The 15758-nt window shown below is 35.5% G+C and overlaps 1 protein-coding gene across 1 annotated transcript in view; it reads right to left on the bottom strand.

Moving 5' to 3' along the window:
• Window positions 1–14982, bottom strand: part of Ralyl (RALY RNA binding protein-like) — a 672761-nt gene extending 657779 nt beyond the window's left edge. Inside the window, exon 1 of the mRNA XM_013012428.1 lies at window positions 14744–14982. The gene's annotated coding sequence lies outside the window, so the exon portion shown is untranslated. The remainder of the gene's footprint in view (window positions 1–14743) is intronic.
• Window positions 14983–15758: the final 776 nt, after the last annotated feature.

Consider the following 15758-nt stretch of genomic DNA (forward strand, 5'->3'; position numbering starts at 1 on the left):
ATTCACTTTCAACTAAAACCATGTTTTTAAAATGCCCTCTTTTTCAAGAATCTGTCAATGTAAGGCATTTCTTCCTGTGAACTGACTTTTGTCTGGTTTGACTTTGTTCATTTTGCTTGAGTTTGTTTCAGTTAGAACTCTATGCAGAAATCAATCTTCTAAATTAATGAAAGAAACAAGTTAACATTTAACTCAAAACTTTATCACTGGTTCCATGTCATTTATCACTATGTACTCTTTTGCACATTTATCACTATGTACTCTTTTGCACTGTACACTCTACCCTCATGTATTTATTTATTTTTTAAGAGTCAAAGTATAAATTTAATTCAAGATGGAACTCTGAAAAATTATCTTGCTTCTTCCATAAGACTGTAATTTACAGTAAATAATTACATGATGGAATCCTCATGTATTTATTATGGAACATTTTTTAAATATTGGGTAAACACATTAATAGATTTATCACATCACACAAAGGTAATATATTTTATAATTAACATAAACAGTATACTCCAGCTTGAAAATGGAAAATATGTACATGTTGTAACCAACAATTGTTTCTTATTACAAATAAAATGGTTTTCGTATCTGCCTCACTGAAACTAAAAATGTATTTTAAATTATTTCATTTAAATACTTATATTTTTTACAGTGGCCAAATTTTGAACTTAGAAACCCATTTTTACTGTTTGCATTGAGTTATGTTCCAAGTCCTTCTTTTGCAGACAGAATTTCAATAGTTTTTCTGCCTGACTACAGAATTCAATCCTCTGTTCTCAACCTCTTGAGTAGTTGGAATTAAGATATGAATCACTGATACCTATCTATATCTTTTAATTTTACATAGATAAACTATTCAAAAGAATTGCCAGAAAACATCACCAGTAGGATGTTTGTGAATAACAAAATTAAATCTATTTTATTTGAACACTGATTTATTTAATTTACAAATAATTCCACATTTTAAGTTGCAGACATTAAAAGGGTCTTACATAGATAGTTGAAGAAAATACTAATCACCTTTTGTTTGAGCTTTAATTTACTCAATTTGAAAACAATTCTACATTTTTGGTAACACATTTTAGAACAATTGTGTTTCCTTTAACTGTTAAAAGTATTTTAAGATATAATTTAGAATATTAAAACTTTTGACCAACATTGAACAAAGGGAATGATTTTTAAAGTTATTTAACCTTAGAATATTTTAATAAACCTTGTACGGAATACCAAAGATTGAGATAAAAACAGTAACTTGTGCATAAATTGCTTTTAATTTGTGCTTATACATCTTTCTTATAAAAGCAACAATACCTAAAATGAGGTTTGTGTTAATAAACCGAGGTTTGGTATGGAATCTATACATTTCTACTGTTGTTGGGAGATCACTCAGTGGTAGAGTGCTGGCTGAGATCACTACTGCTGTTTTGTATTATTCTCAGTACATGGTGCATTAATTCTGTTTGGTTCACTCTACTGTGGACATTCTTATTTATATAATTAAGTGTCTGTAATGAGTAGTAATTTAACCAATCACATAAAAATCTCATGCTATTCCACACATATCTAATCTCTTAATGTATTTCCAATAAGTATGATAAGAAGGAACCATGAGTTGTAAGCACTATGCTTTTTGAATAATTACAAATAAACAAGCAAAATTAAGTTTAACAGATCTCAATAATATATAGAATAAATAAAGGTAAACTATTACCTTCCAATAACACTAGCAAAAATGAGTCAAGGTATTACTGTGATGTTGAATTTACATATGGAAAAATTACAACTAAGTCTACATACTCTCTGTGGTTATTCTGGAGAAATTATATTTTCTTTGTGCAACACTTGAGATAATTGTGATGAAAAGAGATGCATTTATTATTACTATTATTGCTGTTGTTGTTGCTGTTATTTGCTTTTACTTGTTAGCAACATTCATAATTTTTATGTGTGTATGAGGATCCTGGGGTTTGAAGTTAGGACCTTGGCATTGTCCCTAAGCTTTTTTGCTCAAGGGTAGCATTGTACCATTTGAGCTACAACCACCCTTCCAGCTTTTTGGTGGTTAGGGATAAGAATCTTGTGAACTGCCTTGCTAGGCTGGCTTTAAACTGTGCTCCACAGATCTCAGCCTCCTAAGTAGTTGGGATTACAGGAATGAGCAACAGGTGACTGGTTTTTAACATTCTTAATTTATTGACTGTTTCCTTTATGATGTATTCTGTATAAATGGTGCAATATTGCATCAAAATAAACCACAATATTATGAAACTGGAATTTTAATGAAGATCTGAAGCCCAACACAAAAAAACTACCTGCAATTTAAGGTATTAATAATAATCCAAAATATGTATCATACCTTACCATGGAAGTCCTTCCTAGAGTAGCTCACACAACACAGGTCAAATAATAAAAATACAAGGCAAGGCTTTGTAGAATAGCTGATCCATATTAAACAGCAAATAACTTTTGACTGCTGCTCAATGCTATTACTAGTGTCATCATTTATCCCTGTAACTAAGTGGTATTGGAACCTGGAAATTAGAAGTGACTTCTTTTTATTAGGGCTGGGCTGATGTAATAGGTAAAGTTGTCTAGAATATCATGGTATAATTCATGAGTAACACTTAAGAAACTGTCTTTATAAAAACAGAAGGGTGTGTGGAAAGTGCAAAGCTGAATAGGTTATCATACTATCCAACTCTGTAATTTCTACATCTATGGAATTCAAAAAAGTATCAGACATGAAACTTCCTACTTAATGTCCATATAACTTCTGAAAACAAGATGTTAACAAAAAGTTATTCAAACTGTATACATATTCACTAATAAATTTCTTATTCTGATTTTGAAATTGTGAATGACTCTTCAGAACCTTGGTTGATTCTCATCAAACCCTAAGTGTCTGGCAAACCACCTAATATAAAAGAATATACTATAAAAAGCTATCCATTTGAAGAATTGTGTTATTGCTTCATGTAAAGGTCCAAAGTTAGTAGAAATGGACTCAAAAAAGCAAATTTAGTAAATGCCTATCTTGTTTCTAAGGAACAATAACTATCAAGATAAATTTAATATTTCTTATTAAACTGACCATATCTTGGGATTACTTTTTAACAAGAAATGAACTTGAATAGATTTCAATTTATATTCTTAATAAAAAGTGAAAGCTAATATTGAAACAATCACAGAGTAGTTTAAAAATCTACCTTGGCTAAGCTCTGATAAGGAATAAGATGTCAAAAAGAGTTTTAGAACATGACACAGTCCTGAGACTTTTCTAAATCCTCAGATAGGCATACTTCTATGTTGTAACATTAGAACAAGAATAGTAAAATGTATATAAAGTATGAATAATAAAAGTACATAAATATATATGTATAAAATATAATATATGGTATAAAATACAAACAACTTCAATGAGAGTATAAAAATAGAGAACTTTACAGTAATTAGATATTGATTGTGGGTGGAAATTCATGAGGTTACATAAATTGTAAAACTTGGTTTCATCTCTTTCACTTTACTTTTTAATTTTTGTCCAGACAATTTAATATGACAAACACGGTCTCCTTTATAACTTGTACTACATATTTACATTGTCATAGCTACACTGTTTGGCATGAATGTTGCTTCCCTCTTCTCCTATTTCCCTCTCTCTCTATCTACATTCCTTTTCCCTTTTTTCATCTTTTTGTTTGCTTCTTAAAATTGTACCAATGTCAGGGAAGATGTCTTGAATATGGAAGGAAAAGCTAACGATTCTGAAGTTAAAATATGGTAGACATGATAGAATGGATTCAGAAAGAAACAAATTGAAAATAATTTCATAACCTTAGCCCATTGGTCTCATTTAAGTTAAAAAATGCAACTATTTTTGTTAGTAATTCCATTGAGAGGGGGAGAAGAAAGAAGTAAATGTCATAATGAAAAAAAATCATAATGAAAGCTATTATTTTGTACAATAAAAGTGACATAAACATTTGAAAATAGATATTTATTAATTCATCTCATGTATTTTAGGGTACTCATGAGTTTCTAGCAGTATACTTTATTTGAAATTTTGAGTTATCTAAGCATATTTCAGAACCAAATTCCTTTATATTTAACAATAGACTATATAAAGAATATAATGTACATGGATATAAAAACATATTAATTATAACTCTTTAGTGCTATTTTTCTCAAAATAATATCATTTGTTTTGACCCCAACATTTTCTTCACAGTTGTTTGCTCTAAACAATTTGATGCTATCTATCCTTGCTGGCTCCTCTTATAATTCCTTTTGTATACCAACACTGGCATGTTCTGGCTTTAGAAAACTGCATAAAGAAAATAGCACAAGCAATTTTCCCATAACAAATAACCATAACAAATCACGGGAGCCAAAATCATTGTATGCCAATATTTCAGATGTATTAATTATCTAAATAACCATAAATGGTATATTGTAGTTTCATTGACTCCAAGGAGGGTGCGAGTTTGTATATACCATTTCCTTTTGCAAGTAAGTTGTCAGTTCATGAGGGTTCCATTTAGGTTTGGTTTTTAAACTTACAGAAATATCTCCAAAACCATATTGACTGTGGTAATATTAATTTCTAACAAAATACTACCTGGAAAATATTCTGCCCAAAGAAAAACCATTATGTAAGACTTGGGAATGAAGGAGCAGCCAGAACCAGACCCTATTGTGCTACAGTTCTAAAGACCTGTTGGTTTGTAATAATCTTCTGTACATAGGGAGTTAATGAAAATGCACTAATCATGTGAGTCTATTTTATTAGACGTGTGTCATTGACCTATTGATGTGTAAATCAAAGTTTCTCTCTCCCACATTGTCTAGGAAATAAGGCACAGTAATACATATTGTATAGTCATGAAGTCCTGGATTTGAGAATTACACCCACCAAACCATTGACTATCACTGAAATATATGATCCTATATTTTATCCTAAATATTTTAGTCTAAGATTCTTTTAAGTTCTTGCAAAGATGAAGCCCTCATATGAACATCAGTTTAAGGTCACACACCAAAGGTTAGACCACTGTGGGCTGGGAAGGTGGCTCAGTGGTAGAGCGCTTGCCTTGCATGCATGAAGCCCTGGGTTAGATTCCTCAGCACCACATAAGCAAAAAGAAAAAAGCGGAAGTTGTGCTGTGGCTCAAGTGATAGAGAGCTAGCCTTGAGCTGAAGAGCTGAGGGACAGCGCCCAGACCCAGAGTTCAGGCCTCACGACTGGACCCCCCGAAAAAAGAAGGTTAGATCACAAATAGAATGAGACCATAGTAGTGGGAGCAATTGAAATAATAATGGTCATTTTCACTGGTGTTCTGGACTTCTTTTTAAAATAGCTTAAACAATAGCTCAAAAATGTATTAACAAATCCTCCAGATCTTTAGCTTTAATATAAATCAAATTGAGACAGTATATAATTATAGTATCCTATTTTAGTTTTCTGGTCAATGAAATGTTTATAAGGAGCTCTCATTTCCAGTGCAGAATTTATTTGTCTTTCCTGAAAAATCCATCCATCCATAACTAAAATAAATACACATATCTATGTTCTGTTTAGAATGCTCTAAAGGTAAGACGAAAGTCCAAGAAGTCATCAAAAGATCTTTTATGTAGTGGTTGATAATAGAAATGTTGTCAATACTTTTAAAAATCATATTTATAACTTTTCTTTGCACTTTTTTCCTCTGTCATCCAATTATGGATTTGTCACGAGTGTCTTTGACACTCAGCCTCCCTTCAGTGTTTTAACTTATTGGTGTCTGCAGCATCATCCTTAGTGAGCAGCATGTCTTACTACACTCTGAAACTGTTCATCATTTGTTTCTGCTCTATTTCAAAATCTAGAAATACAATATTCTCCTCTGACCAAAATCATCCATCCTTGCACTGCTCCCATTCTATTAAAAATAATGAGTCTGCTATTCATTTCATCATGACCATCAGGCTCTCATAGCCTATCAGTTCTCACTCTATTTGTCTCATGGAGTTGGCCTTGCCTCCTTTTCCAGCCCAGATTTATTTAAGTCTTTCTACAAAGCAGTCACTGCCCGAACAAAGTTCACCTTTTTGTTTCACACAATGTATGCTCTGTGAATGTAATGTACTTTCGTGGCCCGTTTAGGTACCGGGCTCTGTTGCTAGAGAAAGTGCTGCAACTGTATTCACTAAACTAACAAAAATGTGAATTTTTTCCCTATGATTTTCACTATGGTTGTAGTTACTTTCCATCTAGAACTGGGGTTAACTCTTATTCAGATACATTAAGAGGCCTAGGGAGACTCAAAAAAATAACTGGAGATAAATATGATGTCTATAAAAGATTCTAGACATTAATGAATACAAATTTGAATCACTTCTTCTAAAAACACAGCTGGAGATCTGAAAGAGTTAAAGACGCATCTGCAAAGAGCAAAGACTATATGAGTAAATAATGAGGTAGATTTTATTCAAGTAGTTAATGCCTTTAACTGAAAATATATGGTAATTTTTAAAATATGTTATTTATTATAAAAATACTATACAGAGGGGTTATGGTTACATGAGTATGGTTCTGTGATCAATTAACTGCAGTTCTTCCAAAACACGTAGGCATTGCGATTTCAATGTAATAACTATCACATTTTTCTTTTTTTTTATTTAAAGTACTACCATGGAATTATGGGTTTTATTTGATTAAATGTTGCATAGTCTGTTGAATCTTGATGTTCTCAAGTCAGTTCAAATTTGACAATTTTGGAGGTACTTCAAGTTAGATGCTGCTTATGTTTATCTTGGATCATTTTCTTACTTTCTGGTGAATTGAAGCACCCAGGCTCATCTTGTATTTTTCTCTGTCCAGACCTAGAATCATCCACTTGTCTAAAGAGCTTTAGTCAACTTGGTTAAGGAATGATACATGTCAACTGACCAGCGCAACTGTCTGCATTAGATTGCTATTGTTGCTGTATACAATTTGAGGAACTTCATCATGCTGCCACAACTTGTCCAGAATCACCCATCACCTGCTCACTTATCAATTCTGATGTGTCTCTGTCACTGTTTTCTTCTTAAAAATAATTCTGTCCATTGATTCAAGCAAGCTTACATCAGCTCAGACCTTTTCTTTTGAGTTCATACCTTGTCTGCTGAACATTACATTTTTTCCTTCTTCTTCTAATACACATGCATTTATCTAAACTTCAGTGGTTATTCTTATTTTCTATTTTTCTACCTTTCAGTAGTCTTTTTTGTACCCATGTAGAAAAAAATGCAGCCTTACCAAATATATGCTCTTGGATGGTTTATTTATGGTCTTCTAAACTTGTTATATAGATGATTTCACATTCTCTTCTAGCTGTGTGTTTTAATCTCTAGACCTGAATTATATTTACACACTGGTCTTTTCATTCAAAACTTAATGTCTGAACTTCAATGTGTGTAATACACAAAACTGAATCATTCAATCCCCTTCCATATCAGACTTTCCTCTGCATATTATCTCTAAAGGATTTTAATACTACTAATTTCCAAAATTTGAATCAGATTTTAATCATTCTTCCATCTAGGTCTCCAAATCCATTGATTTTTTTATGGACTTACAGACTTCTCATCAAAGATCTCAAAAACCCTTTTTCTTTTCTCTTTTACTTAAAGATCTGTGAGATACATTTACACTGCCTTCACAGTCATGTAGTTACTCATTCTTGAAAATATTCACTACTTCAAGTTCCAATAAATTTTTTAATAATAAAAGTCTTTTTCACACATATGCAAAAGCAATTGAACACAGCATCCTAAAATAACATCTTACAGTTATATGTATTTTGCTGTATTAGCAAACAGATAAAATCAGCTTGAAACATCTCACACATAAATATGTCTAGAGATAGAGATGAAGCTAATGGTGAGATGTTGGTAGACAGAAGAAACACCTTTATTTTTAGACGTGCTGTGTTATGAAAGAATTAGCTATTTGTTTTTCCTTGTGTAAAAGACTAATTTTCCACATCACGGTGTAAAGGTTTTAAGAATAGAGATTACATTTTGTACTTGGTGAAATGCTTTTCTGAGGGTCCTCTGTAAGAGAACGATCTATTTTGTCTCAACATGAGACACTAGTGTTAACTCACAAATTTTCATTTATTTGTCTGTCCTCGGAAAATCTGATGGTCCTGAAGAGATGTGTGAATATGTATACGAACATTTATTTGAACCACTTTCTATTACTCATTACTGAATGCATTAATGGAAACTTGCAAACTAGTTATTTTAAATAATGTATCTAGAATAATATAACAATTGTTTATATTTAAAAAATACAAAACAAAACAAAACAAAAATCTCTCCTCAAATGAAGGATTTGTTTGCAAAAGGTGTCATTATCATTTCGCATTTCTGGGAACTTTGTGCCTGTTGTGTTATCTTTCCAGCTCAGTTTTCTCCAACATACAAATGATAATGGATTACCTACTCACCAAGAAGAATAATGAATGGAACTACATCAATTGGCATACCAATACATGTTTGGCCTCCTCCATTCCTTTTCCTCCAATCTCAATTGAATGAATGTAAATAGTCTTTCTCTAGTCCTGCCTAGTAACAATTTCCAAACTAACTCAGAACTGCGTGGCTTCTGTTATAATTTACTATATGGTTATCAAAATGTAAACATTTTCTTTAAATACCCAGATGATGTATGGCAATAAACAATTTCCACTGTTTTGTCAAAAAACGCAGTGACTTTATTCTAAAATGAAGATTATAAACTGATGAATTAAGTGGATTGTGTAGTGTGTGTGTGTGTGTGTGTGTGTGTGTGTGAGTGAGTGTGTGTGTGTACTTTTCAGTACTGGGGCTTGAATTTAGGGTCTCATATGCTCACTTGGCTTTTTCCACCCAAGGGAGACACGCTACCACTTGAGTTACTCCTCCACTTCCAGCTTGTTTTTCTGGTTAATTGGAAACAAGAGTCTCACAGACTATTCTGCCCAGGGTAGATTCAGACCACAATCCTCAGATCTTCGCCTTCTGAATAGCTAGGATAACAGAAATGAGACACCAGAGCCTGGCTTTAATTGCATTTTTACCTAAAATACCCAGATATAATCTTTACTCTTTCATTAGTGTAGCAATGCTAGTGAGACATTCTGCAAATTTCAGGAAACAAGACAGGGTTCCCATGTTGCCTGTACTTTTCCTTTCTGCTAAGATTTATGTGTAAAGAAATAATTCTCAGTCTTAACACAAACTGTTAAGGTTCCAAGAACAATTCAGAGGACATTCACCCTAAACACAAGATTTCCCCTCTGTCATCTCTATGGATAGGATATAAAATTAAACAAAAAACAAACAAACAATTGAACAAGTTTTTGGATTTTCTAGGATTCATTCTCAGAAAAAGCAAGAAAGAAAACAAGCAAACAAGAACTTTTTAAGTATCGGGAAGAATTAGAAGACACAAAGGCAAATTTTCCAAATATAGTTCTGATATTTTGCATAAGTATAGCAAATCAAAAAGATAAATAAAACTCTCGTTCGTTCTGGTGAATTTGAAAGACGAGAATAAGAGCAATTAAAAGTTGGCTATACCTGGGTAAGATCTATTTTTCTTAAAAGAAAGAATATGCCAAATATATTTAGAAAACATTTGTTAAATGTGTAACTAGATATTTGTACATCCACAAATCATCTATAATTTCCATTTAAATTACTCTTGGTCTCAAATTATGGTTAATGAAACTAATTATTATCATTGCCACTATGGGTAAATTTACATTACCTATGTCAATTATTAAAGAGAAACTCATTAAATGATAGGATTATACCAAATAGTGAAAAATTTAAAACTTTTGAGCAAGACACTGTAAATAATAGACAATGGTTACAATAACAGTCTATCAATAATAGCTGCAAGTCTAGAAATCATTGTTGTTTACATTTTTTTTCCTTAGAGTTTTGTGAGCAATAGGTAGAAGAATATTCATGATAGCCTCATTCTCATTGAAGTACAACATGGATTCCTTAATTTTAGTGTGGTAAATGAAGTGAATAAATCGATGTACTTTGTAAGGTCACAACTAGTCATTTTAAAATGAAAGTTTTCAATTGAGAGAAGGGAATATATTAAATTATAATAAAGTATCTTTCCTAGAATTCTTTCTTCTTTTCCAAATCATCTTAAATATCTACTTTATTTCTCTTTGACTCCCATAATGGAGCTTATCAAAGACTTAAGATGTAGACGTTTATTTGATTTGATTCACTGAATAATTGGTTGCTTACAGTATCAGCAAAGAGTAAACAAAGCATGACAGCTCTTACTCAGAAATCTGAAAAATGTACCAGCAATCTTCCTCTTACTGGTGTTTCAATATACTTCTTAATGAATTAGCAAAAGTATAACTATTTGATTTAAGGAATGGCTATTCAAATAATACACGTTTCTTTTAACTAGAGAAGTATAATACATGTTTCTTTTAACTAGAAGTATAAACTGGCATGTCAGATTATTTTTCTAGATCCTTATTTTCATATTGTTGTTTTCCTTAGAAATATTCTCTTTTAACTACTGGTCCTTCATAAAATTAATAAATTATCATGTTAAAACCAAGTAATATTTCTTCTCTAATTGAGAATATGGCATATATACAAGATATGCTGTAACTCCCCCTATATAAAACATTACCAAAGAGGTCAACTGATTCATAGTGTGTATGTGTGTGCATGAATGTGTTGTGTGTGTGTGTGTGTGTGTACAAGGTTACATTTCAATCCAAAATTACTTGTTTTTAATGATAAAAATGTATTCATGTAAATACTTTTGGACAACATACACACACACACACACACACACACACACACACACACGCACACAGACGCATACATCAGAGCTTCATGTAGGATTTTCTTTCCCTACAATGTTTAGGATTGCACCACAGAAAATGTAAAATTCATTTTGTAATCCAGGACATTTTTTTAAAAATACTAATTTTGACATTCCATAGAAAATTTCTAGAAAATTCAATAGGTTATTTTTAGGGTTGTGGTCATTTGTCACAATTAATTTAAATATTTGAGCTTAGTTAGTGGTTTACCAGCCAATTATACCTGTTATTTCTCTCAGACACTCCTCTTTACCTGAAAAATAAAAACTAGATGTGTGTGTGTGTGTGTGTGTGTGTGTGTGTGTGTGTACTTTTTGTTTTGTTTGTTTGTTTTTCTCCTCAGTAAGTAGTAACTGGGGGGAATATATGATTAAAGTTGATCAGAATCCAAATGGTTTGCTTGGTCATTGCAAGCAGTATTTTCTATGCATTGCAGAATTTTCTATGAGAATCCAGTAGGCGGTGCTAAATTGAATATCCTATGTCCAGCAATTTTAAGACAAAAACTCATGGAAGAAATAATCACCTGATTTACAGAGCTGCAGAATTCCCAGCCTGGTTCATGGTGGAGGTAATATGAGAACTTGAGTGTTACAGAACTTTAATACAAATAATGGAAAACAATGTGCAGTAAGTAAAAAGATGAGATGACAAAAATATTCTTAGTATGATCCTTGTTTCCCACACATTAAAATTTTCTGTCAATCAATTTTGGTCTCAGTATGGCTTCAGTGAAATACTGTAAACATCATAGTACAGCAAATGTTTTGTTCAATCTCAAAATACAAACCAATCTAAACTTAGGATCACTCTAACTATTTCTTTCTTCCATGCTCCGTCTCTTTCTTTTACAAGAATTAAACAACTACATTACTTCAACTTATACAACCTACAAAAATGTTTTGCACATATATTATCTTTCATTTTAAAATACCTAAATATCCATTGTGATTAAAATAAAATTTAATGTTATGATTAAAATGAATTCTAATCACAATGAATCAGAATGTTACAAATGTCTTTTAAAACACGTTTTGTGTGAGCTTTCTGAAGCATATGAAAGGCTATCTTTGAGTAATGAACTCACTGCAGGGAAGCAGAAAAATCCATATTTAAGGCTTCATGATATTATATTGGCTTCAAATCTTAGGATTTACTTCAGCTCAAGACTGGTATTCATAGACAGGAAAATGATCTCCCTTTGACATGTAAAAGCACAATAGGAAATTTTCCACAAAGAACAGCTGCCATGAGAATAGCTGCCATGAATACAAAAATAACTCAAATATGATAAACCTTCTGAAAACCTCTGAGATACATGAGTATATTGTTAAAAATAACACAGCTTTCTAGACATTACACTGTCTACAGCTAAATGAACTTTTGTACTCTTCACTAATTCACCAGGAAGAGCAAGAAAAAAACCAAAAAACAAAACAAAACAAAAAACCATAAGGGACAAAACTTTTCATTCCACACATGAAGAGGTCTACCAACTCAATGAAATGTTTGCTTGAATTATGAAGTATGTTACTGGTGGCACTTTCTCGTAGGTCTTTCTGTGTGTTACAGTTACTTTTTATTTCTACAGATAATCTAGAAGAAAACTTAATTTGAGAGGGAAAAGTTATTTCATTTGCTAAATGTCTATTTTTACCATTGTGCATGTTGATGTATGAATGAGAAAGCAAAAGCTGAACTTTACAAGTAAAAGGGGAGGAGACAAAAGAAGAAAACCAAAGCTTCAAAATCAATTTTTTAAGATCACGATTCCTCTCTAAATTTTAAGACTTGATGTCTTTTGCTAAATTTACTTGGAGAGTGAATTTCCCAGCAGACTTGAGCCCATACCGAAAAGAGTTTTTATTGCCAACTAGTACATCTTTGTGAAGTGGTGTTAGCTTATACTGCAAATAGACAACAGGACAATCATAAAATGTAATAGAATACATTCAGCCAACACTGAGGATTGCAATGCTAACAAGACCCCATAACCAACCACCATCAACAATCTCTCACCACTGCCCTGGCCCCAGGAGTCAGGGGGAACCATTGAAACAGGATCAGATCATTCAAAAGGAGCCCTGCCCCTTTAAAAGTTAAATAAAAGGCTATTTTGTACCAGACCGGTTGTATTCTCAGTTGTATAAAGTAACTGTTTCTTCCTCCACATGCAACACAAGCGACCATCATCTAAGTATTTCTCCACTCCCTGGAAGATGCCAGTAATCCCTTGATATCAACGCAAGAGAACAGGAAAAGATCCAAAGCCAGGATGGACCACTGAGAAGGCAAAACCCTTGGCAACAAGCAGGAGAGACCGGGAAGACCCACTGCGTTGTTTACTCAATATGGGGGTGGGAGGGTGGGCAGAAGTGGGGAGGGGTGAAGGAGTTCAGCAGGCAAAGACCTGGTGCCACCCCCAAAGCTGTGGAAATGTCTGGAGCTCCTGCCCGCCTGGCCCCAAGCCAGTCCACCCGGAAGATGATATCCCTGCCCCCTTTCCTCTGATCTTCCTGGTGTTTTGAGGGACAGAGCCCAAGGGTAGCGCCCCTAAGGCACAGCAAGTGGCCCTGTGAGAACTTAACCAAGCTCACCGGCCACCACGGTCCCAGCCCGCGCGGGCAGGAGCAGATGCCGCCCGCTGCGGACCCGACCTGGGCGCAGCCAGGGAATGACTGTATTTGGCGCACATCTGAAAAAGCCATCCCAAGGAAGGGAAAAGGACTTTCTTTTTCTTTTTTCCTGGCTCCTGGCGCAGCTTTCCCCCACTGACACTGGCCCAATTTGATTGTACACACACACACACACACACACACACACACACACACACACACACACACAGTTCTTTGCCAGGACCAGCTTGCCACCGCACACCCGGGAAACGCCTCCAAGGGGGCCAAGTACCTGCTCTCTGCAAGCTGCTCAGTTGTTCACTTCATCCTCCGTTGACAAGGAAACCAAACCGCACTTCATTTTTTTTCCAGAAAAACCTTCCACTGCCATCATTTGAAAATTGATTTATGGGGAGGGGAAAGGGAGGAAGAAGGGATAATATAGATATAGATATCAGGATATCTATCATAAAATTATCTCGGTTTTTTTAAATAAAAAAGCAGATGTGCAAAAGTCATAGTTAATTTAAAGGAGAAGGGGGAAAAAAGTATATGTTTTGCTTAAAAATGATCCCAGTCACCAGCTGCAAGAAAAGTTTCATGTTATCGATAGATAGCAAAAACAAGAGGGGGGGAGGGAGGGAAAAACGAAATTTTTCTCACCGGCTTCCAAAAAGGGCATAAAAAAGAGAAAATAAACGTGTCTGCCCAATGGTTTTGAACCAGTATCACAAGACCAACAAACTTGTAAACACTGCCATAAAATCCCACCTATACCAAAAAAAAACCAAAAATGTTATCACAAAAAGTATGCCAAAAAAATAAAAAAAAGAGTTAGAGACATGCTTTAGTTCAGTTTTACAAAGGGGGAAAAAATAGGCACCATCCTTCCACATTTCTCTCGTTCTCTCTCTCTCGCTCTCTCTTTTTCCTTTTCCATAAAACCAGTTGCATATGTTGCTAGACTTGGGAGTCGCTCCCAGCGGGCCCGGCGCCTCGGACTCCCAGACAGGGCGCCTTGCCCACAGAACGACCGCATGCTAGAAAAACTTGGATTCAGGAAAAGGCTCAAAACCATGCTCTTTTTCAAAGCTTTCCCAAATAGAAACGATCATCAAAGAGGTGGATTATTGAAAAAGGAAAAAAAAAGAAGAAGAAGAAGAAAAAAAACCAAAAACAAAAGCAAAAAAAAAAGGACAAAAAAATAAAGAAGAGGACAAGAATGCCACGGAGAAAGGTACTCACCGAGCGGGAGTAAAATGTTGGAACAAAAATGAGATTTAGGATAAAATACAGTATGGCGGTGGAAGAAGGAATGAAGCGCGTTTTTTTTCTCCCAGTCTCTGCCTCAGGCACTGACACGTGACTCGGAGCCAGGCTGACTCGCAGGCAGCCGGGGAAGGGACCGGGGCTGCTGCGCGGGAGGGAAAGCCCCTCCGAGCCCAACTCCGGTTGGCGAGGCGCGGCGGCGGCGGCGGCGGCGATCGGAACCCGGCGCCTGCGAGTTGGTGGCGACGGTGGCGGCGGCGGCAGCAGCAGCGGCGGCGGCGGCTCTGGGCAGCTCTGGGGCCAGGCTGCCTCCTCCGAGCGCCCAGACGAGCAGGTGCCCCTCACGCTGAGGCTGAGCACACGCACACACGCACACACGCAAGACAGGCAGGGCGCGGGCGAGAGGGGGAGCCGCGCGCGGGGTTGGGCCGGAGGCGCGCAGCTGCTGCTGCTGCTGCTGCTGCTGCTGCTGCGTGGCTGGCTGAGGATGCTGCTGCCTTCGCCTGTGCTGCTGCTGCTGCGGTGGCTGCACCGCCCTGGATAGGGAGTGTGCGTTGGGGGGGGGGGGAGGACCATTCGAGGAAGGAGAGGGCGGGGGGAGGACGGGGATGCTGATCTTCTGATCAGACGCCCTCTCTCCGAGCAGGTGCACAACTTGCTGCTCACCCCCAAAGTTGTGGCCCGCCACTTCCTCCTGCGTCCCTCTGTGTGATTCAATTTTATTCTATTTATTGACTTTCAAGGTAGTTAAGTTGCCCGAGGGAAGCCTCCCGGCCCGCTCCTCTGTCCTGAAGTTTCACTAGTCAAGGCTGGGTTAACTCATTCCTTATTTTCCTTTTCCTTTTCCTTTCCTGCCTTCCTTTTCTTTTCTTTTTCCCCTTCCTGATTTCCAATTTTCCCTTTTCTCCTAAAGTGCCCATATCTGTGCTGTTCCCAGTGTCAGTGCTGATCCCCTCTCCTTGGTACCCCGAACCTGGCTCCTGGGATACTG

Source organism: Dipodomys ordii, unplaced genomic scaffold, assembly GCF_000151885.1.
Source record: "Dipodomys ordii isolate 6190 unplaced genomic scaffold, Dord_2.0 Scaffold17, whole genome shotgun sequence".
In the NCBI taxonomy this organism is placed as follows: domain Eukaryota; kingdom Metazoa; phylum Chordata; class Mammalia; order Rodentia; family Heteromyidae; genus Dipodomys; species Dipodomys ordii.